Source organism: Canis lupus, chromosome 31 (assembly GCF_011100685.1).
Source record: "Canis lupus familiaris isolate Mischka breed German Shepherd chromosome 31, alternate assembly UU_Cfam_GSD_1.0, whole genome shotgun sequence".
NCBI classification, from domain to species: Eukaryota; Metazoa; Chordata; class Mammalia; order Carnivora; family Canidae; genus Canis; species Canis lupus.
In genome coordinates, this window is record NC_049252.1 from 32,845,403 (window position 1) to 32,869,547 (window position 24,145).

The 24,145-nt window shown below is 42.2% G+C and overlaps 1 long non-coding RNA gene across 2 annotated transcripts in view; it reads left to right on the forward strand.

Moving 5' to 3' along the window:
- The first annotated feature begins 2,125 nt into the window (after window positions 1-2,125).
- The window catches only part of LOC111093486, a 45,605-nt gene continuing 23,585 nt past the window's right edge, over window positions 2,126-24,145 (forward strand). For both annotated transcript variants that reach the window (XR_005382014.1, XR_005382013.1), the window contains exons 1-2: window positions 2,126-2,379; window positions 3,659-3,824. This is a non-coding gene — a long non-coding RNA (uncharacterized LOC111093486). The remainder of the gene's footprint in view (window positions 2,380-3,658; window positions 3,825-24,145) is intronic.

Here is a 24,145-nt window from a genome sequence, read left to right on the forward strand (position 1 = left end):
TGCTGTCCTGGTTCAGAGCACATTCCATGGGACTGATTTCTGTCTTCCCCATCACCTGAGAGCTCAGTGAAATTAATGAAGGAGGTCCCAAGCCTGGGTCACTTGGGTTATGAAAGTGTTTATAGATGGAAATAGAGGTACTGGAGAGAGATTTGTTTTTGAGGGGGAAACTGACAAGTCTGGGTTTCCATCTTGTGAAATGTTTGGAGCAATTGTGTCGCTGGTTTTAATGGCTGCCTTGTATCGGTCCGCATCGTGGAGATGATAGAGGGCTCTCCCCAACCTCTGACCCACATCAACAGTCACTTGCATCAGTTTGTGTGTATCTTTGTTGCCCCACCTTTTTTAAAAACCGATTTCAGTCTTTGCAAATTTCAAACAATCTTCAGTCTTTTCAATTTCTCATTCTCCCCAACATACGAATATTAGCACAAATACAATACCCCCAAGTCTATGCATAGAGATAATTATGCTGTCACTGTGGGGATGACTTGTTCTCTGAATTATCATCAGAAAGATTATAAATAAATCCAGGACAAATGAAGCTTGTTTGATACCAACAAAGATAATTTGAACTCTGACTGATAATTTGAACTCTGAAAATTAGCAAGGATGGCAGATCTAATAGCACAAAGATGAGTGAGGAGTGTGGATCTATGTCTGTCTCCCTCTGAGGCTTGGGCTCCTTTATGTGACATTGTTAGGCTGTGATTTCACTAACAAACCACTGTTTACATGCTTGCCCCTAAGATCATCATGTAATTAACATCTCTGAGCAAATGACGTTTTGTCACTTAAATGTATGTATTTTACTGCTAAATGGGAACAGCCAGAGTCTGATTATTGTGGCTTCATATTATGAGTTGATAATGCATATATTTTTGGGCCCTGGCACCAATATTTGAGATATAAATTTAGTTCTGTACAAGGTAGAAGTTTGCTGGGTTCTTTTCATAAATCTACCTTGTCAGGGTGAAAGAATTGGGGTCGGGGGTAGATTTGCTTTAATTTGCAAATTCCATCTAAATTTCTCCAAGCTCTCTGCCTGGTGATTACTTTGTCTTCCATACCATTCTGACACACCCTTTAATTTATCAAACCACAGAAGGGTACAAAACAGATAGTTGATAGAGATAGTTGGGTCAGTTCAGGTCAAAATTTTATTGGTTTCGGCATAAAACCTATTGGAAAAACTTGTAGAATGAGGAATAGTTGCCATGTGACCTTTAAAACAAATTTCAAAGATGAAAACAGAACAAAAGTGGTTTTGGAGTATCAAATGTTATTCTTGCCCCAAACTGTAACTTAAATTGGCACACAGATATATTCCCATGCTCTTTAAACTATTGGATATAAAGTGATCAAAACTCTAAGTCTCAAAAAGAAAGACTTGGCAAATATTAAAACATTTGATTGTAGTAAGTTTCCTTTGGGGTATTAGATAAGTAATGTTTTCTTGTGTTGTTCTGGAAAGAATAAGGAATAAAATTGTCCTCTGCTCATAGCAAGCAGGGATTTGCAGCAGCCAAATCCCTCAATAAGGCATACCACCCATGTTGGCATTTAGGGCCACTGTAACACAACACCTCAAACTTGATGGCTTGAACAACAGACCTGTATTGTCTCATAGATTGGAGGCTGGAGGTCCAAGATTAATGTGAAAGAAGGGTTTGTTTTTTGAGGGCTGTGAAGGAGTCTGTTTCAACTTCTCTTCTAGCTTCTGGTAGTTCCTTGGCTCAGGGAGACACAAGTCCAATCTTCACAAGGCACAAGGTGTATGAGTCTGTGTCTCAATTTCCCCTTTTTATAAGACACCAGTCATATTGAATTAAGGCCAATCCTCAACTAATTACATCTGCAAAGACCCTATTTCCAAATAAGGCCACATTCTCAGGTTCTAGGGGCTAGCTCTTCAGCAGGTGAATTTAGGGGAATGCAATTTAATCCATAACACCACTCTGGTGATGCTTGGGCACCTCAGGAAATGCCTGACCCCAGGCTCTGTATCCTGCTCTGTCACCCTGCCTTCTCCACCTGCTCTTGCTGTGTCTTCCTTCCATCTCACTGAACTGGCTCTTGGGTTGACTGTTAGTAAGTTCTAACTGCCTCTTGGCTCCTGCTCCTACATTCTCAGAGCCACCTGGACCCCAGCTAGGGGTCTGACTCTAGGCCCCCACTTATACAGGAAGGGAATTGCATATTCTTAATGAACTACCAACCTGCTTCTAGACAGGTTGGGGAACACAAGTCCAGAAGAAATAGCCAGGAGCAAAAGACACAGAGACCCAGCCAGGCTGGCTTATGACTCTTGCTTTGGAACATGATTTGGTGCCTGTTTGTGAGCACATTGCCCTAAAGGCTCCTTTGAGGTTAGAAAAGGTAAAGTTGATAAAGCATAATATTTTACTGAGATCATTTTTAATAGTTCACATCCTTTAGGAAAAAAAAATATATCTAAAATATCCAATCTGTCAGACAAAGAGCTTTGCTTGAAGATGTAATCACACAACAAATGCTACTGACAACATGAGCTGTGAGTGCTCCAGGAGGGAAGCAGGTGGGACGTGTCTGGAGATGTAAAACCCAATCCTTATAGTTTGAGTGAGGCGTGTAGTTTCATAGGAGGTTCTCAATGGCATCTTCTGTTTTTCTTTCTTTTTTAAAACAAAGATTTATTTATTTGAGAGAGAGAGCACCCACATGCACATGTGAACAGGAGGAGAGGTAGAGGGAGAGGAAGAGAGAAAATCTCAAGCAGATCCCCCATCTGAGCATGGAGCTCTACTCGATGTTAGATCCCACAAACCTGAGATTTGATTTGAGCTGAAATCAAGGGTTGGATGCTTATCCAACTGAGCCACATAGATGCCGAGTATCTCTTGTTTTTTTCTCAAACTTTTGATTAAGGTCTTACGGACTTGGACTCTAATGGGGAGGAACTTACTCACTCATTGCCTAGAGCTGTAAATGTATTGTTAGCTGCTTTACATGATCTCCAGGCCCATTGTGTATGCTCTAGTCAAACTTCCACCTCTGATCCATAAAGAATTTAGGTCTCTTTTGGTTCTATGAGAGCTTGGTCTGAATATTTAGGCTACTATGCCTGGTCCAGTAATATTTTAGTATTCTTTCTATGGTTTCAGAAGCTAGGAACTTTACTAACCTTGATACATGATTCCTGAGAAAGAGTTTGCTTAAATAAATATCTTGATATCTAAATTCAGAATTTCACTATTTGACCATGTAGCTGAAGGGTAATCCTCTTATTCCCTAGAACATTAAAACCTGAGTTGCACTTTTAATTTACTTTATTTTTAATTGACATCAATGATAATTTAATCTTCTCAGTAGTTTCTCAAGGTTGCCATGCACAACAGTTATTTTGATATGCTCCATGTAGCTCTCTGGGTAGACTGACAGATACTGACTTGAATGTAGAAGGTGTATGGCATTCTCAGAACTTGCTTTCACAGAGACCATTTGTTGTTGCTTTTTGATCATTTGAATTTTCATCAAGTTGGAGTGAGACTCCTAAGGGCCACTTGATCAAGGTCATGCACCAGCCTTCCTGCATACTTAGGGCACTGAAGCCTGAGCTTGTCTCTGTCTCTCATTGAATGTTTTCCTTACCCTTCCCAAACCCTCTTCTTCTGATCAGCTAAGTCACCTTTGATTCATTGGGATTGCCTGTACCTATATGGTATCACTGATCCAGGTCACATCAGTTTGCATCCACTTTGTCATCCTGGACTCCTTCTTTGGAAAAACTGCCGAAAGATGTTTCTCTCTTCACTGAAGTGATTAGTGCAAAGGACAGGTATGGGGTAAGTATACTAACTGGTTTTCAGCCAGGGATGAGTTTGCCTCCTCTCCCTAGGGAATATTGGGCCATCAGATGTTTTTTGATTGCCATGACCGAGGGGAAGACGCTATAGGCATCTATTGGACAAAGGCCAAGGATGCTACTCAACAACCTGTAATGCTAGGGCAACTCTCTGTCCCCCATGACAACCTCAAATGCCAACAATGCAGAAGTTAAGAAACCCTGTTCTAAGGAGAAAACACTTTTGCAAATGTGGCACCAGCCTACAACCCTTTCCAAGCTCTCTTTATGCTTGAATGATAATTTAAAGTCCTAACATATTAAAATTGCAGCTGAAAAATGAAGTTCTTAAAAATTACCTCCATGGTGGATTATTAATCTCTCATACAATCTCTCTCTCTCTCTCTCTCTTTTTAAAAGATTTTATCTATTCATGAGAGACACACAGAAAGAGGCAGAAACACAGGCAGAGGGATAAGCAGGCTCCCTGCAGGGAGTCCAATGCAGGGCTTGATCCCAGAACCCCAGGATCACACCCTGAGCTGAATGAAGGCAGACGCTCAACCACTGAGCCACCCAGGCATCCCCAATCTCTTCTTTAATATGTACTTTGGAAACTTCATAGTCCATTGCTTGGATCAAGTAAAGGTAGGAAGTGTAGATAGGAAGTGGGTGAAAAAAAAATTGTACCAGATATTCATTCTGTATCTGGAAGGTGAGCTCAGCTACTGTCTAGCTCAAATTGAGGCATTGTCCTGGGATCAGTCTGCTATCTGTATTAGTTACTTTATGGCTGCTGGTAACAAATTGCCACAAACTGGGAAGCTTCAAACAACAGAAATTTCCTCTTTCACACTTTTGGAGGCCAGAGGTCCAAGATCAAGGTGTCCTGAGGGCCACATATTCTCTGAAGACTCTAGACGTGTGTCCTTCCTTTCCTTTCCAGTTTCTAGTGGCTGCTAGCAAGCCTTGGGATCCCTTGGCTTGTGGCTGTACCACTTCAATCCCTGTCTCCGTTGACACATGACCTTCTTCCTTGTGTGTCTGTGTGTCTCTATATCTTTCTCTCCTTATAAGCACACCAGTCACTGGACTTGGGCCTAATCCCATGTGTCCTCAACTTGATTATATCTGCAGAGACACTATTTTCAAACAAGGTCTCATGGTCACGGATCAGAGGTTAAGGCTTCAAAATATCTATTTGAGGGGCATAATTCAACCCCTCACAGTCAGTAGCCAAGATATTTGAGGCCTCATGAGCAGACACCAGAGAAGACCTTTGCTCCCACCCATGGTTAGTCACTGTCCAGTGTCTGGTGACAATGACATTGTTGCTGTGCCAGATTGCCCGGCTGCTAGGCTGCCTGCCCATCTTCACCACTCACTTTACTTTCCTGTGTCTTTCCCCCTTCCTGCTTCTTTATTTTCCTGTCAATTCTCCTTGTTGGCTGGATTTTATCACTGGCGGTCAATCAAGCCCTGCTTTCTTTTCTGGTATGCTCACCCCACCACTGATCATAATATTAGAGTCATTGGATCTTCCTGGTAGTTGCCAATTGCTCAGGAGCACCTTCTGAACTGCAAAAGATATTTTCTTCTAAGTGCTTAAATGCAAGGACTCCTTAGGGGAATCTGATGCTTCCAGAAAAGCAGACATTAGATGGCAAAGCAATGCTATATTAATAGCTCAGGGAGAGTTCAGTTGGGATTGTTTTGTTTTCAGATGTCACCATTTTGGTTTTTAATTTATTTATGAAAAATAGCCTTTGGGGAGCCCTGAAGGTAAAAGGTAGTAAGAATTTAGAGTCATCATGTATACAGCAGGGAGTAAAGTTGCCAATTGAGGAGAAAAGAAAACTGCTGAACCAGAAAACCTTTAGATTGGGCAAGGCAGTGGAGGTTTGTGAGAAGGGCATAGGACATGGGATCGCCCCCACCCTCAATCAATGCAGAAAAGCCTGAAAACCTTGTCTTGATCTAACTCTGATATTGGTGGAAAGATGCTCAAGCAGAAATACAAAATGACCACCAACCCCAGAGGCTAATATCAGCACTCAAGTTGTGTTCTGTTGATGGAATCAAAAGCTTTAGTTGGACCCCAAAGCAGAATCTCCAGACATATATAAGTCATGCAGTAAAGAGTTTCAGAATGGCTGATCTCTGATACCAGCCCTGTGCAGAAGTAGGTGGTTGGAGGGGAAAGATGCGGGCTGATTTTCCTCCAGCTTCTTACCAGGTTAATGTGTCCTGTAACACGAAACATTCACCCATGTGGTCTCTTTGAGAAATGGTTCCCTACGTCCCGTTCAGGTCAGTTCTCAACAGGAATGATACTGTTATCCATCTGTCTCATTGTTAGTGTATAGAAATGCCCCTGATTTCTGGGCATTGATTTTGTATCCTGCCACATTGCCAAATTGCTATATGAGTTCTAGCAATCTTGGGGTGGAGTCTTTTGGGTTTTCTACGTACAGTATCATGTCATCTGCAAAGAGGGAGAATTTGACTTCTTCTTTGCCAATTTGAATGCCTTTTATTCCTTTTGGTAGTCTGATTGCCGAGGTTCCTCAAAGAGTTAAAAATAGAGCTACCCTACAACCCAGCAATTGCACTACTGGGGATTTACCCCAAAGATACAGATGTAGTGAAATGGCAGGACACCTGCATCTCAATGTTTCTAGCAACAATGTCCACAATAGTCAAACTGTGGAAGGAGCCTCGGTGTCCATGGAAAGATGAATGGATAAAGAAGATGTGGTCTATGTATACAATGGAATATTAGCCATAAGAAATGACAAATACCCACCGTTTGCTTCAATGTGGATAGAACTGGAGGGTATTATGCTGAGTGAAGTAAGTCAATCGGAGAAGGACAAACATTGTATGGTTTCATTCATTCAGGGAATATAAAAAATGGTGAAAGGGATTAAAGGGGAAAGGAGAGAAAATGAGTGGGAAAAATCAGAGAAGGTGACAAAACATGAGAGACTCCTGACTCTGGGAAATGAACAAGGGGTAGTGGAAAGGGAGGTGGGCAGGGGGACTGGTGACAGGTACTGAGGGGGGCACTTTACAGGATGAGCACTGGGTGTTATATGTTGGCAAATCGAACTCTAATAAAAAAAATACAAAAAAAAAAAAAAAAAAGATTGCTCCTTCCTCCCCCCAAATTCTCATGCTGCTTCCATGGTTAATTTCCCTACTTAGCTTAATCACTTCCAAACATACTATATATTTACCTATCACTCTTATCCATCATGTGTCTCCTTTCTAGAACACCAGAACCATGAGGGCAGAGGTGTTATCTGTTTAGTTCCCCACTATGTCTATCATACCTGACCAGGCCCTTGGATCACTGCCACGTTACCAGCTCCCAACATGCAAGTGCTTATTTCTACTCTGGGTGTGATTTTACTAGAGGGAACCAATTGATGTTGCAAACATAAGGAATTTGTAAAATGAGGATTACAATAGTACTTACCTCATATGGTTGTTGTGCATTAGTACCTATAAAGCCCTAGAATAGTGTCTGACCCCCATAAGAGATCAGCAATGTGCCCTCCACTCACTGTGCCCCTTGGAGCCTGTGCTTTGCTGTCAAAAGGAATTCATATTTTTTCCCACCAAATCTCAAAATAGGCATAACATATAAGATGTGACCAGTGTTCATTTTTTGCCCTCATTTATTTTTCTTAACCTTTTAAAGCCTAGTCATTACTTCTCTGTTAGGGAAACTACTAATGAATGGGGAAAAAGCAAACAGGGAAAAGGAAGTGATGCTTATTTCAACAATTTGCATATTCATAGGATTATGTTTGATGTAGTTTAGTTGGCTTTAAAATTATTCCAGCTCAATTAATCCCTATTCTTAATTCAATTAAATTTGTCAATGTTTCATCGTCTTCCATAATTATATCATGACCTATACAAAGTCATTTCACTTACTAATTTAATGTTATTGTCTGGCCATTTAGGCAGACCCGTGCCCTTTGTGGACAATTACTTCTTCCTCATGGGTTATAATCTGGAGGAACTGCTACGGACTAAATGTTTGTGTCTCCCTAAGACTTGTATGTTGAAGGTCTAATTGCTAATAGGATGGTATTTGGAGGTGGGACCTTTCGGAGGTGACTAGGGTATGATGAGGTCATGAGGGTGGAACCTTCATGATGGGATTAATGTCCTTATAAGAAGAGAGACCAGAGAGCTCTCTCCCTTTCTGCCATGTGAGGATACAGCAAGAAGGTGGCTGTTTGCAAGCCAGGAGGAGGCTCCACACCAGAACCCAAGCATGCTGACATCCTGATCTCAGGCTTCCAGGCTCCAGAGCTGTGAGAAAATCCATTTCTGTGGTTTAAGCCACCAGTATGTGGGATTCTGCTATGCCAGCCCAAGCTCACTAAGACTATAATTCAGTGCTCTACTCTCTTCTACATAAAGGGTGGGTATGATCCAACTGGAGCTAATTGGATATGTTGTCCTTAGAAGTGAGTTTTGAACAAAGGGAAGAAAATAAAAATAGTTGGAGTTCATTCATTTATGTTGTAGACCCCCTGATCACATCCTTCCCATTGTGGGATGGCCCTACTATTCTTACATTTTTGCCTCTTGGAGCTGCTCATCCTACTTCTTGATTCCAAGCCCAAGTCTGTAATCTCCCTCACAGATACTGTGAGGTCTTGATATTCTTCTAATAAATTCTTCCCTGCCTTTGTTTACATTAGACAGAGTTAGGGTCTTACTACTTGCAACCTAAGAATCTTGAGGAATATGTCTATCTGCTTGCTATGTGATGGGTAAGAAAGGCCTTCACACTATCAGTTCTCCTTTTATAATGTGTTGCATTTTTATGCTTATCATTGGTCAATAGGCTTCTGATATGAAATTGATAATTTTATGACTTTTGATATATTTGAGTCATTGGTTATATATTGATGGAATAGTCCAAAGGTATTACTAAAATTTTATTCATAAAGGAATATTTGAACAAATTATCAGAGTCCATCCTTCCCTGTGTTAAATTGTTCATTATATTCAGAGGGAGAGGGGATGGAGAAGTGGTATGTAAGTAAGCTTTTGAATCGATTAGCATTCATAGGCATTGGATGCTTTTAGATTTGCTATAGATCATGGAACTAATAATTATTTGCATAAATAAGTAGGCAACTACAAGTTACTTTATGGTTAGGAAACTCTGAAAGATGTATGGTATTGACTTTCACTGAGACTTTGTAATTGGAAAGAGTGAGGTGATTTAAGATGAAAATCGATTTACATAAATGTTTATCACAGCCTTTTATTTCCATGAGGAAGGGCTATTAATGTATTATTATATTTTAATTTCCTCAAGCCTTGTGAACATTAAACTTTCATGATGCAAAAAAAGATTGTGGCAAATTGGATTTCATACCAGAGTGGTTGATATTTCAGTCCCAAAGATTAGCTGCACCAAGGATTACAGAGGTGTTTCAAGCAAAGTGGATGCTTTTCCCATTAATGAACTCAACAAATAATTATTGTGCCAGCTCTGTTCCTGCTACTGCACTGTTTGCTAGACATGTAGTACACAACATGGCTCTTTGACATTCAAGAGGATAGAGTATAAAAGAAGACATAAAGATATACAAATAAGTGCAATAAACCATTGACTTTGAGACAGAGTTATCCACCAGAGCAGTGAAGACGCAAAGAGAGGCTGCTCAGTTGTGTAAGTGGAAGGAAGATAGAGAGTGTTCAGGAAGGGTCTTAGAGCTAGTCTCTCTCTCCCTGTGTGTAAAAATTTTGAGTAGAAACCATAGTAAGGAAAGGATATGAGGTGAGAAATAGGCAAGACAGGTTGATAAATATAAGAAGCTCAGTGGGACTCAAATGTTGGGTGTGTGGAAAGATGCAGAGAGAATCAAGTCTGGGGAGACAGGTTGGGTGGGCCAGTACTTGGCAGGCCAAGTACACAGGAGCCATTAAAGTATTAAAGTGGTAGATTTATTATTTTTTTGGTAAAATACTTTTTATTTTATTTTTTAAATATTTACTTATTTATTTATTTGTATATTTTTTTAATTGGAGTTCACTTTGTCAACACCTAGCATAACACCCAATGCTCATCCCATCAAATGCCCCCCTCAGTGCCCATCTCCCAGTCACCCCATTTCCCCACCCACTTCCCTTTCCACCACCCATTGTTTGCTACCCAGAGTTAAGAGTCTTTCATGTTCTGTCTCCTTCTCTGATATTTCCGACTCATTTTCTCTCCTTTCCCCTTTATTCCCTTTCACTATTTTTTATATTCCCCAAATGAATGAGACCATGTAATGTTTGTCCTTCTCCGATTGACTTACTTCACTCAGTATAATACCTTCCAGTTCCATCCACGTTGAAACAAATGGTGGGTATTTATCATTTCTAATGGCTGAGTAATATTCCACTGTATACATAGACCACATCTTTATCCAGTCATCTGCCGATAGACACTGAGGCTTCTTCCACAGTTTGACTATTGTGGACATTGCTGCTATAAAACATTGGGATGCTGGTTTAAATTATCAAATTTTCATTTTAGAAGAGTCACTTTGGTGGACGAGAGGATCCCCAATGAGAAAAGGAAAAAACAGAATCCCTAAGATCCACTAGGTGAAGGCTCTGGTGGCTGTGGGGAAAATGGTGCTAACTTGAGCAAAGGCAAAGTCAGTGAGGACAAAGAGAGGAGAAGGATGGGAGAGGCATCAATGAGAAACAATGACCTGATTCAATCCCAGAGTTGTACTGATTGAAAATTATTCTATGGGAAAGGGAAGAACCAAGACTGATCACCATGGTTGGGTCTTGGGTAGACAGTGATACATTCACCAATAAAGAGGAGAAAAAGCAAGACTGTGGATGGGAAGCAGAGTAACAGCTCTGTGTTAGACACAATGAATTTGAGATGCTCAGGGGACATTCTCGTAAACAACTGGAAGCAAATGGACAGTGAAGTTAGGAGCCCAGTAGCAATCTGGTCCTGGTACCTACTTCCAGGGTTGCCAGCATACAAGAAGGGATAAAAATAGACAGTGAGGGCAGCCCGGGTGGCTCAGCGGTTTAGTGCTGCCTTCAGCCCAGGGCCTGATCCTGGAGACCCGGGATCGAGTCTCACGTCAGGCTCCCTGCATAGAGCCTGCTTCTCCCTCTGCCTGTGTCTCTGCCTCTCTCTCTCTGTGTGTCTCTCATTAATAAATAAATAAAATCTTTAAAAAAATAGGCAGTGAATGTGATTGTCTAGGAAGAGATGTGAAATGAAGAGATGCCACTGTTTGTGGGAGGGTAGGAGGACAGAAGTTCACAAAGGAGACAGGAAGGAGGTAGTTGAGGGGGGTACCCAGTGAAGACGTGTCCTGAGACAAAAGGAAGACAGGTTTCAGGGAGGAAGAAGCAGCCAGGGGCACCACACACCACAGAGAAGATCAAGTGGATTTCAACTGCTATGTATTGCTTTGAAATAAAGTCCAGCAATCTATTACAAATTGTTTAGGCTAATATATTAATCTGTAGGTCAGTTGTAGAGAGGAATCTCTGAGGGGCCAAATGAACCTTTGCTTGGGTGGCACATCTTGCGCCCCTCTCAACTCCCTGTTATGCTGCCAGGAAGAGACTGAGCACATGATGGAGATGTGCTCTTTCCCTCTCTGGCACAGGATTACTCAACCCCAGGACCACTGGGATTTTAAATCAGACACTTCTTTGTTGTAGAGAGATGTCCCGTGCATTGTAGCAGGTTTAGCAGCATCCTGGCCTTTGGCATATGCCAGTCCACCACCTTTCCCCCCTCACACTGTGACAACCAACAACTTTTCCAGACAATACCAAATGTCTGCTATGGCATAATATTGCCCCAATTGAATGCTATTGCTTTAGATGTGTAGCAAGGAGATCAAGCTGTACCTTTTGAAATGTTTGTCAGGGAAGGAGTACAGATCATGGAAATAGATTTTAGATGAAAAGTGACCTAGCCATAAAGGTGTCTCAGAAAAGATGTGTGTGGGGATGGAGGCCAAATAACCAAGCAGTAGAGACCTTAACTGTTTGAATAAAACAGATATGTTCTTTTTTCTGAAGCAATGAACAAATTATCTCTAGAAGGGCAATATAAACTGTAAAAGTCAATAATAAAAAAGATTGCAGATGGTCACACATAACACATCCCTGTATACTAAGCACAGACAAGCAAGAGCTCATGGCAATAACAATTTATTTCGTGCCTGTGGTGAGCAGGACCCATCTATCACTGTGATAATAGTCGTCATGGATCTTCAGGAGTTGAACTAGCTCAGACTGACATAATTTGTTCTCTACCTCATGTATGCTTACCTCGAAGCAAAAAGTTCAGCTGCTCTTAATTCTTAAGGCAGAAACAATATTTTTTCTCTGTTGGTTTTCTGCTTTCCAGAATCTGGGTGGTATTCACGGTTATTATCAGAGTTATTTTTCCCTATTTACTCTAATAAAATGATGGCATGGATCAATGCCTTCCTGAGAATTTTCCTCTCAGGTTTCAGGAGTGCTCATATAATTCATTGTTTATTCAGCCAGTCAACAGATAATTATCACACATCTGCCAAGTATGAAGCCCTGAACTACTGACTGGAGAGACTGGATGTCACTGTAGATACAATGGTTGCCCTCCATTTTGTTCAACTTGGAGAGAGAGACAATAAACAAGTTGAATATAAATTTAAAAAGGTAAAATAAATAGAATTGTGATAATTACTGTGTGGGAAGTAAGCAGGGCAATGTGATCATAATTGGGATGGGTGAGACCAGAGGTCTGATTTGAATTAAGTTGGTTAGGGAAGGTAGTGCTGAGGAAGACAGCATTTGGTCTGCTGCCTAAGATGGGATACAATCAAGCATTTAAAGAATTAAAGAAAGGTTAAGAATCTTCCAAGAACAGGAAGTACAACAGTCTGGAGAGGAAGGCACTAGGGCCACTGGAAGAGAAGCCTCCAGCGTAAGAGAGGGGAGCAGATCACAAAAGCCTTTTTTGTATTTGAATTTGAGTCTCAGTAATAAAACAAAGCCAGAGAAGGGTTAGGCTGGAGATGAGAGATTTGTCTACTTTGTGGGGAAGATTAAGGGTAGAAGCAGAAAGGACAGTGAGTTAACCATTGGGTCAGCCCAGTGACAGAGGATAGTGGTATGGTTGAGGGTGGTGGGGTAGAGAGAGAAATGTGAAGCCATTGGATATATGCACTGGGTACAGAACAGATGTGATGTGAGCAGAATAATGGCCCCTGAAGATGTGTGTGTATACTCACCAGAACCTGTGACTGTCACCCTACATGGTCCAGGGGACTACGTGGAGGTGATTAAGAGTGCAGGCCTTGAGTTGGGGAGGCTACCCTGGTTACCAAGTGGGTTTAATCCAACAGACCCTTAAAAACAAAGTATCTTTCCCAGCTGAATCATAGAGATGCAATAGAAGAAGAAGAGATTCAGAGCACAAGAGCAACTTAACCCACCATTGGTGGTTTTGGAGATGGGGAAAGGCTGTGAGAAGGTGGTGGAAGGAGGGAAGATGGGTGACCTCTAGAAACCAAGAAAGGCTCTCAGCTGGCAGCCATGTAGGAAAAGGGTTCTTGATCCTACCATTGTAAGGAAGACAATGCTGCCAACAACTTGAATGAAAAGGAGATGGCTCTCCCAAAAAGATTCCAAAAAGGAGCACGGTCCTGCTAGCACCTTCACTTTTGCCCAGGGATACTTATGTCAGACTTCTGACCTACAGAGCTGTAAGATAATAAATTTGTGTTGTTTGAGCCACAAATTTGTGACACTTTCTTACAGCAAGAAACTAATATGTAGGGCTTGGTGGCTGATTGGATCGAGAGAGTAGGAGGACAGGGTGAACTCCTGGATCTTTAGTTTAGTCATCCAGAGGGCAATGATGTCATATACAGGGAACTCAGGGATAAATAGACTCTGGAGGGTAGAAACCAGACTGATGTTTTGGTCATACTAAGTTTGAATCACCTGCTAGATGTTCAAGTGATAGTATCAAGCAGGAAATTGTTAATGCAAATCTGAGGCTCAAAAGAGAAGACTGAGCCAAGGATCAACTTTTGGACTAGAGAGAACCCAAGTGGTATGGGACTAAGAAGGGACAGTAGATGGAGAGGCAAGACTAAAGTCAATTTCCAAGACAATGCACAAGAGGTTGCATAGAGAAAGAGCAGGAAACAGCAAAGCTGACAGAGAAGGAGCCCCAGAGAGAAAGCCAGAGGGACACGGCACCAGAAATTCAAGAGAGGGGCATATGTTGTGAAGAAGGAGGTGGTCAACTATCCCAAATACAGCTGAATGGTTGGATGGGAGGATGGCATAGAGGTAGGAGGCAGGTTACTGGCCTTGGCAAGATAATGTGAGTATCGGGGAGAATAGAGGACAGGGCCAGGATAGAAGGGTGGTGAGGTGACTAGGTTCAGACAGAAAGTTGTAAGTATAGCTTGCTTCACAACAAAGAGGAGCAAATGGGGATCCCTGGGCGGCTCAGTGGTTTAGCGCCTGCCTTTGGCCCAGGGCGTGATCCTGGAGACCTGGGATCAAGTCCCGCATCAGGCTCCCTGCATGGAGCCTGCTTCTCTCTCTGCCTGTATCTCTGCCTCTCTCTCTATGTCTATCATGAATAAATAAAAAATCTTAAAAAAAAAAAAAAAGAGGAGCAAAGAAAGGAGAAGCCTGAGTTCTGTGGGTGAGGGGTTAGGAGGTACCTTTTCATGATGGATCAGTTTGTATACTGGTAAGAATGATCTGGCAGGGAGGGAGAGAGAGGTTCAGAATAAACAAGGAGTGGATGGTTTGGGAAGGGAATAACGGGTGGCAGAGAATGTCTTGCCTTTTGGGCTGCAGAGGAAAGAAAGCAGAGATGGACGGATGGTAGGTCTGTAGCCTTGTCGGTGGGAGGGTGAGGGAGAGCAAAGATTCCTGGCAGCACAGCTGCCTGGCCTTCTACATCAGCTTGGGAGTAATAATCTGAACATTTAGATGCAGGCAGAGAGATGACAGTGTGTCACTTTGATCCAAATGGCATTTTTATGATTGCACTAAGTATGTTTATGACATCTGTAAGGAGAAAGTCTAGAATGCTAAGCAAAATGACACCGCTGAGAGAGGACTTTGACATTTCTACTGACAGAGTGACCATCACACTTGCCTCCTTGTTCCCGGGGCCTTCTGCTTCTTCTGGTCTTTTTATGGCCAAGCATCTGAGAGGCGATCTTGAGGCTGTATCGAGGGACCAGGCTCCCTGAGGTGTCATCCCAGGAGTGATAACAGGATCTCTGAGTGAAATCACTTGTCTTCCCACATGAACATGAAATTAGAGGTAGTAATTCCTGAGCTGACATGACATGACCTAAATTCTAGAGGTCTTTTCCTCCCCCTGGGATGGGGAACTGGACTATCTGGAATAAATAGTACCTTGCATGGTCTTAGGGGTCCACAGGGAGGAAGAAAATATTAGAGTTTTTATGATCATAATTTTTATCTTACTCTCTTAAAGTTTTAATATATTGTAGTATACACAAAACGTTACTACAACAATAAATGTGTGCAATTTATGGACACATAAGTAAGACTCCATGCAGCAGTGACTGTACTCAAAACCTTTATCTCAACAAGGAAAATGGTCCAGGCAGTTTGTGGGCCACTACTGTAAATAGCTAAGCCAACTGGCTAATACAATTTGTCCTCTTTTTATTTTTATTTTTTTCCTTCAAGACCCCTGGTTCCCAAGATGCTGTGGTTGGCTGTTTGAATAGTTTTGCAGGCTGGCAGGAACTGAAACCCTCTGCTCTGAGATGAGCAAGATCTAAGAGGAGGGTGGTTTGGCTTGGAGACTTTTAGTGCAAGAGCAGAATGAAGAGGGGAACCGGGGCTTGGGTTATTCAAGGCCCTCATGGCTTCACCAGATGTCAAGGCAGCACATAATGCTCACAATGACACTTTGAGGGCTGTAAGCTCAGAGTCCTGCCTTCTCCCATGTAGAGGGCTCTGTCACCCAATGACAGAACTCTAGATTTCCCCTGAGTACTACTCGGGAACCCTGTGGAGAAGACCCTTCCTCAGGCAAGGAGAGCATCACACCCCTGTGCAGGCTTCCATCGTGTGAACTCCGTTCCGCCCAATGCACTGAATCTCAATTTTGCTGCCTGGCTCTCCAGCCCTGCCATCAACTTGTCAACTCCCAACCTCTATATCCCCAGCGTACCTACCCTGTTTTTCATTTCTAACTGCTCATTGCTCCCTGCAACCCCTGACCTAGACACACACAGGCACATGCTGTCCTCCCACCCTCCCATCTGATCTCTATACTCAGCATAGACTGGCCGCCTTCCCTGCAGCCCACCACAACCCTTAGGATTTCCCACAGGCTCTTCTTTCCTGTGACTCTAATCCCTGCCTCTACCTTCCTTCTCAGCCTTGCTTCCAGCTCTTTTCTGCAAAGAAACTCCTGCCAGGGCCTTTACCTGGTAGCTTCTCAGCACCACACCATGAGGAGTGCCTTCCCTAACTTCTTTTCTTGTCTTTCTTTCTTTCTTTCTTTCTGTTCTTTCTTTAGTTCTACTGGCGGGGGGTGGTATGGATGGCTGCGGCGGTGAGAGGGGCGCTTTCTCTTCTTTCCTTCCCTCCCTCCCTCCTCCCTCCCTCCCTCCCTCCCTCCCTCCTTCCTTCCTTCCTTCCTCCTTCCTTCCTTCCTTCCTTCCTTCCTTCCTTCCTTCCTTATTGAGGTATAATTGACATACAGCATTATCTTAGTTTTAGATGTACAGCGTAATGATTTGATACTTGTATACATTGCCAAATGATGATCACTAAATCCAGTCAACATCTGTCACCACACATGCTTATAGTTTTTTTTTTCTTTTTCCTTTTTCTTTGTATTCAGAAGTTATGGCTCATTTTAAGTGGAAAAGCAACTATTTAACAACTCTACACACACACACACACACACACACACACACACACACACATACACCCTTGGGCACTGTGGCTATAGGATACGAAGCAGTGGATTTTCATCTTTGTTCTCCTTGGTGACTCCCTTTCAACATCTTGCCTGATGGGTTTGGATCAGAGAGGACCTTCCCCAGAAAATGGAGGCTACCCTGAGGGACTGGCCCTGGGGGAAAGAGGAAAGGATTAGAGGAAACTCTACCAGAAAAGGAGAAGGGACACCCCTTTTCCCTCCTGGAGTGTAGTGGGACAGATGGCAGATGTGCAGGGAGAGGACCCTGCCCTTCCAGGCTGAAATCCATGTCAGGACTGAGTGATGGAGGGAGAAAGCTGGAAAGACATTTGGATGCCCCCCCACCCACCCAGGGGTGTCCATGTTCAGTATCTGGAAGTCTTGTGGCTGAACAAGGAGCTGCAGCTCTGTTCCTGGAGCGCTGATTCATATAGGCAGTAGGGACAAAAGGCTGGGGACCAGATAATGAGACTGCAAAGAGTCAGAAATGGCACAGCACAAATGACAAGGACTGCTAGCCTGGTCAGTCAGTCCCAGCACAAGTCCCAGTGGACTTTCTGTGCTCCATCCCGGGCACTGGATCAGACCAGCCTCCCCCAAAGCAGGTGAAAATCTGAAAAATGGAGTCTTTACCTAAAAGGGTGGGAGCCATATCATGGGTTTAAAGCAGAAAATTTGCGGGATACTTCCTTGGCAGATTTAAAGCTTGTCCCCTAATGACTCTCTCCAGCTGTTAAGGATGACTAAAACCATTGCAGAAAAGAAGAATGTTTGCATCTCTGCATAGCATATGAGCTAAAATGATGCCCCTGCATCATTAATAATATATTAATTAGCATATATAATACTATGTATATACACCTTCAGGGCTGTGTACTGACTGATTGGCTCACAGAGGCAGCGACTGCCCAGAGGCCAGGAGCCGGGGAGCATGGCTGTTTGCCTATTTCCAGGGCTCCACATCCTCTGGTGCTCAGCAAGGCCACTTGGGAAATGAGATTATAATATCTCATCCATCTGAACCCAAGGGGCTGTACCCAAAGATTTCTTACTGGTAATAGCTAATAGCCTTGTGTGTTCACTCTGCACCAGGCACTATTCTGCATTAATGCTCAGATCAACACTTTCTCTTTCTAAACTAATTCGAAAGCTAAGAGAACAGAGGCCCAGGCACTTATGATTTCCTCACAGCTGGTAAGTTGTGACCTCGGGATTTGGTTTCATCTAGACTGTCTCCAGAGCACTGTGCTGTAGTGCCTCATGCATTCTAGGCACCTCACAGCCACACACACAGTGATTCTGGATTTACAAAGCCCCACGAGTTAGTGCATCCACACTTACCTTGATGATTTAAGCAATTGCTTATGTCTGGGAAGAACTCTTCTGTCCACTTGGATTTTTTACGAATGTTGCCCCAAGTTTTTATTTCATTTTCCCTTCATGCACATATTCTCAGGTAATTTCTACAAACTAAAATATTCTGTCCTATATTTAAAAGTTATAAACAGAAGTGGTTGTGGCTCTGCTTTTGCTTTAATGACCGAAGGAAGGTGGATATCAAGAGACTATGATCACCCCCACTTACCTGCATCAAGAGTGCTTTTTCGGGAAGAATTTTTAGGTAGCCCTATGAAGCCAACTCAGACCTTGGAAAACATTTTTTTTTTTTTAATTTTAGATGTTACACCCCTTACTTGTTTCATTTTATTTGCAATTGAGTTAGCTGAAAATAAAGTACATTTATTTGACTAAACGGCCTGTGTCAGCTGCCCTGATGTGGTTTTTTTCCTATTTGTTTGATTTTTTAAAATTTTTTATTGAATCGCACACAGTACTATGTACCAAGCCAGCACTAGGGCAGGAATGAAGACAGACAGTTTTCATATTATATAGGTCCCTGGGAGGCACCTCTTAGATGGGAACTGGCTTGAGGTTGCAAACTTTTGAAGCGAGTGATAAAGAGTTAATGGAAATCCTTCCTTCATGACAAGGATGACATACAGAGCAGATTATGCATGGTGAAAGGGGCAGGCCTGGGCCTGAAATCACATTTGACTCATGTTGATGGGGTCTTGCCTGGAGACGTTTATGGCCATGGCCCTCTGCTTGACCTGGCCTGGTCCTGCTGTGGTCACTCTCAAAGTAGGCTGCACATTTCACATTCAGTCTTCTCCTTTTCTGTAGTCCTTTAGTTTCTATGAAAGAGATTGACTGAACCAAGGTTCTGCCTGGAACCCCCAGCAGGCTCTGGGAGGAGAAAGTTCTGGCCCTTCTGGCCCTTCTGTGTGGGTTATGTCTCTAGGTTATGCAGGACTGAATATTGGCTAACTGATGAAGGGGGCAGCTAAGAACCTGCCCACCAAGACCAGAAGGAAGGGGTCAAGCCATCCTCCTTTCACCTGCTGTGGCTTCTACCGTTTACACATTTGTGTGTATATCCCAGGCAGGTGACCAGCATGTGACACTAGTTCTTTAGATATACATAATTGATCAAACCATAGTAGCTAGAATAATGTAATCTGAAGAATTATAAACAAAGCTCCTCGCGTTTATTCCATATAGGATGCATATAAATACCTTATGGTCCTCCTCGGTTGATACTTCGTGGGAAAGATTTGGTAATCCCAAAGTACTCTCTGGAAGGAATTTTATGAGCAGGTACCTAGTTGTGTGGATGCAGTACAAAACCATGTTTTATAGTAAGCATATTGGTTTTACTGAGATTGTCCATCTATTTGGATAGCTTAGAGAAATACCCATCTATGTCACCTCTTGAGTTATGTCCTAGAGGTGAGAGGGTCCCTCCTAGAGAATTTGATGTGGGACCAGTTAAAGAAGAGCTATTGTTTCAAATCTTTTAGAATTGTCTCACCAAGGTTGACAAGATTGATTCAGGAGATACCCCAGAGGAGCTTTGTATTTGTGCAGATGAGCACCTGGTACCAAACCAGTCGGAAATAGGAGTAGTTGAAACAGATTTAATTTTAGTTTTTATATATTGGGCCAAGGAGTTTAGGGGCTTAAAGAGGAAGAAAACTAACTGGATATACACCCAGAGGATGAGGGCTGGTCATCATCAAAAGAAGTAAGTGTCAATGCTACCAGCTGCTCTGATTATGTAATGTTAGGAAACAAAGCACCCAAAGCTGACAGCTAAAAATTTTAACCATTTTATTATAGTCTCAACGTGCAGGTCTGCTGATTCTTCTGCTCCATGAGGCACTGACTGGAGTCACTTGATGGGATTCAGGTGGCAGCTGGACTATGCTGGAGGGAGGCTGGAGGAGGCATGATTCTCTTCCTCTTGTAAGTTTCACAGCCTCTCCACATGGTTTTCCCTGCAGGTCAGTAGGATGTCTTGCATGGTATCTCAGGTTCCAAGAGCAAGCGCTACAACAGACAGGAAGTGGAAGTTGTTGGCTTTGGGTGAGGATCAGGTGCAGCACCACATCCACCATATTGTATTGGTCAAAGTCATCACATTCCCACTCAGATTCAGTGAGGGGTAAGAGACCCTACCTGTCCAGGGAAAGAATGTCAAAAACTATTTGGCCATCTTTAATCTGCCATCAGCCACTTAGTTTCAAATTGGCTTTTGTTCTATACATTGTTTTAGTATCTTCCTCCAATATTTAATGAGCAGCAGAAGAGGCTGCAATCTTGCCTGGGACATAGCTGGGGGCCAGGAATCCGTGGGAGTAAGGATTGAAAGGGAGGTGACCAGAGGACTGTAAGATGCCCAAGGGATCTTCAAGAATATTTGAAAGAGCTCTGGATGTCCCACAATATGTGAGATGAGTGTGGGCATCATATATTTGGATAATAACAGAAGACTTGAGGACTTGGGGGTTCAATAAAATACAATAGAAATCACTTATTTTTTGAGCTTCCTCCCCTCTAGAAGATATGCTTCACAAAATCAGGGGTTATATCTGGCTTGCTTGTTTGCCATGTCCCAGACACCCAGCAATTACTTAGTTATTCTTTGTTGAATAAATAATAGCCATGAACTTACTACTTGCTGTGTGCTATTTGCTCTGTTGGTATTTTAAGTTACCACATTTAACATCATGACAATCCTACCCTGTTATTAACCCCACTTGACAGATGAAGATGATCACCTACCCATGAATGTTCAAATACAGGCATGTCTAACTCCAAGCCTTCAAATCACTTAGGCATTTTGGTTCTCCATTCACAATTATAATATGCACAGCACTGAATCCATCCCTAGGGAGGGGTTATAGTTTACCTAACCAGGGAAGTATAGATAAAATTCTCAAAGAGTGAGATGACAAGAATATAGTAAATAATGATTGGTATATATTACAAGGCAGTGCAGGAGTACCAATAGACAAAAATATAAGGATGGTAAGTCATGCGAGTCTGGAGGACCAAGAAATTTATAAACCATGGGGGTCTGAGGAAGCTTCTTGGAGAGGTTGAGACTCCTAGTTTGGAGAAATTGTGATGGACGGTGGGGAAGGAAAGGTAGGATAAGGGGTACCTGCCATAATGTGAGAAAGATGAGAGGCATAGGGAGAAAAGATGATCAGGATGTGGAGGCAAGAAAAATACAGGGCACCTTGGAGGAATGGTGGCCAAGTTTAAGAAAAGGTCCATGCTGGATTAAAATTTTTCCCACAAGTAACATCCATGTGAGAGGTAGAAGTCTAAGAGATGGAGAGATCATTACCCTAATACAATTTAACATTTAAAAAGTAACTCTAGTTGACCATATATAATCATGGGATCTATCTATCTATCCATCTATCCATCTGTTTATCTAATGTATGTGCAATAAAATCTACTATTTCCTGGACAGTCATATAAACTTTGACAAATGCATAGAGTCATGTAACCACTATTAAAATCAAGACACAGAACCATTCCATCATTTCAAAACAACCTCCTCATGTTGCCCCTTCCTATAGCCCTAATCGTAGGGATTATAACTATATGTCCAGTTCAATATTTGTGGTGACAACAAAAATTTCCTTGTATATTTTTATTCATTATCCTATATGGCTTACTGCTATCCAGACTTTTGTTGGTTCTAAGGATAGGGGATGCAAAAGAAAGTGGCTCTGAGTTTTCGAAAGAGAAAAGTAAAAAAAGGAAAACTCCTGAGTGAGAGCAAAAAACAAGCAATTTATGGTACACTCCATACAGCTTTTAGAAAAAGATGAGCATGTTTTCTCAGTAGGGTTCAGATAACTTAAATTATCATTATTATTATGCTTCAATAAGAAAGAAATGGCTCAGGCTCATTTTATAATAAACATCACTCAGTTGTCATAATTTCCTCCTAGAAAAGCCACCATTTAGCTAAATTAAACATTTATTTTTCACATTTTGTGTTTTGACTTGGGAACTGGTTATAAAAGAGCTTTAGATCAGAAGCCCTAAAGCCTGAGGCTGAGACCTTAACAGGTCTCAGGACATAGGGGAAAACACTTAACGTCTTTGGGTTTTCCTTTTGGTCTCTGCAAAATGTAGGCATTTGATTAGAGTAACTTCTGAGTTCCTTTTGACTGGGAACAAGAACTGGATGGATAATGCCTGTGACTTGTTTCTCAAATACATTTGCATTCATACTCCATTGTGAAATACAAAATCCACAGGATATTGGTCTTTACTATTTCCAAAATTTTCTGTTTTTCAGGCCAAATATTCAGACTCAACCATGTTTTCAGGTGAATACTGCATGATTCTCTCATGGCCCCCCCCTTTTTTTAAAAGATGTTAAATTAAACATGTTAGTTTCCACAACATTTATTCCTTTTACAAATTAACTAACATGTGTCAGTTAATCTCCATGATACGCATTTATCTCAGCATGGTGAAGATGAAACCAAGTTGAGAACAGGGAACCAAAACAATCATCAAGACATGGTCACAGGAAATAAAACAGGAAGGAAAAGGAAAGGTCTGGGGCCCCCGTGCAGAATCAGGGGAAAAATGGGAAGTCAGAAGTTCTTGGGAGTTCAGTACCAGGACATACAGCACCTCCGTTCTTACAGAAAATATTCCCAGGGATTCAGTGTTGACAAATCCTGAATGTGTGTGACTCACTTATCCTTGTAAGAGAATCTTAACTTTAGTAGAGAAAAACAGATAAAAATAAATACATGCCACTCAGGTCTATTGCCTTTCCTTATCTCAAAAATGGAAATAACTCCATATCGTGTATGGACTTTCTCATTCCTATTCCTAAGAGATTTTGGGTTGTTGGCTACCCAGGCATTACATTCCAAACCTCTTCTCATCCCACAGGATGGAAGCACAGCCTGGTTTCTGTCTTCAATATAGTAATGCCATTTTAAGGACAATCACGTCATCTGAATGTATTATTATTTTGGCTTGCTTTAAACCAAGTAAGCCAGCCAAATGCTGATAAAGCAACACCTCTGAGCTCCCCACATTTATTCAGAACCCAGAGTCGTTTACCTCTTATCTATCAAGAATATGAGGATGATAACAGCAGGACACTTAAGCCAGAAACTGCTGTTTCTTATTTAATATCTTTAGACATTAAAAGATTTGCATTGAATTTAAATGGAATCACCCTGAGAGCATTGAATTCTGACAATTTGAGGAAAGTGTTCCTGGGCTCAGAACTATTTCTCATGGTTTCAGACGTGATGTGTGACGGTGGCCGACTTTTGTATCTCTCTCCCCAGCAGCCCCACCTCAGACTGAGCTGCAGTCCCTGTGGGAGGGTCCAACCTCCAGTATGGGTTCCAGAGCTCTGAATGCAGCAGGGAACCAGTTTGCTGGACCATCATTAGTATTCACAAAACAATAGGGTTACACGATTCTGAGAATCCTTGCAGCTTATTAAATATGAAATGATCAGGACCATGCCTTTGGAGAGGTGAATAACCATTTTTCATGAGATCACCAAACATCCGATGAGCTGCATTTCTCACTATTCCTCACCCTGTGTACAACCAACATCAAATCTATCAGTGTTAAGTGAGCGCTGTTTTCCCTCTTCTGAAATGCACTTCCCTCCTTTTTTTTGTAGAAACTGTATTGATGTGTCACAACCAAACGCAAATACTGGCCCCTCCACCAGACCTTCTCTCTCTGATACCTCTTTCCTCTATGCCAGGAAGAGCAAATTCTTTCCTACTGGAGGCTTTCATTATCTTTACTTGTAGCTCAATTCAACTTAAATTGCCCGATGTCTATGCCCATGCTGACTGTCAGCTCCTGGGGGCACCCTGCTTGGGGAAGGAGGCTATGCTTGCCAGGGGCAAGGTGATAAGCATGTAACAGTCAGCAATCCTGAAATCAAGTGAGTTTTGTGTTGTCCC